We start from the raw sequence: 963 nt of genomic DNA on the forward strand, positions 1-963 counted from the left end.
AATCTTTTGTGTGGCAGGCACCTGGAACAGAAAGGGCCTGTTCCGAAGTTAAGGTTTTCCCAAGTAAGAGAGGCTAGGGACCACGAAGCAGTTTCGAAAGGTTCATTTATCAGCTCATAAATGGCATGACAAGTGGGAGTAGTGATTCTTAAAAGTAACTGTGAAAGAAAATAAATGTTTGCCGCTAGACAAGTTTGTATGTAGACTCCAGCAGAACAATAAGCTTGAAATTTGCCAAAATTTGATGATTTTTTCCCCATGTGAGTGCTTTGTAGAACTGTTTAATTTTTCATTAAATCATATCTTTTTCACTGTATAATAAAACAAAATAATTAAACATTTACAGACTAAGAAGCCAACTATACTCAGTAGTACACGTGGGCAACTTTGTCCCCCCCAATGAAGCATACTTTTGTCTCGCAGCTTAGAATTCTGCGTTCCAGAAAATTGGCATCTTTAGAAACAGGTAAACAGTACAGTGAAGTGAGCAGGCCACAACAAACTGCTGGGTACATTTTTGTTCAGAGAACTGCAGTTGATTATGTTACACAGACCCTATTAGATCCGTAAAGGTTGGCAAACATCCTTGTAACTCATACTTAGTAGATTGAGTATTAATAGTGATTTTATTCCAGTGCCTTGGCAATCAGAGCAGAATTGCAAGCACATTGGCAGCAGACTCAATATTTGTCCAGATGCTGCTCTTGAACCGTCAGTAGAGACTGATAGTAAGTTAAAGTTAGTCCTTGAAGGTATGGTACAAATGCTTCTATCCTTTGTGAGCTGTGTGGTTGTAAGAAAACCTGAAGGAACGATTAAACTGTGTCATATTTTTTGGCACCTTGGGCAAGACAAACTACAAATGGATTTTTGCACATCTATCATTGATTTTAGAAATTCCGGAGGTGTCATGAACGCATCATTGTAGGCTGGGCTGTCCTCTCTCCTCCTCATCTCCAGCAG

This window comes from Leuresthes tenuis, unplaced genomic scaffold, assembly GCF_036924035.1.
Source record: "Leuresthes tenuis unplaced genomic scaffold, fLeuTen1.0.hap1 SCAF_7, whole genome shotgun sequence".
Taxonomy (NCBI): domain Eukaryota; kingdom Metazoa; phylum Chordata; class Actinopteri; order Atheriniformes; family Atherinopsidae; genus Leuresthes; species Leuresthes tenuis.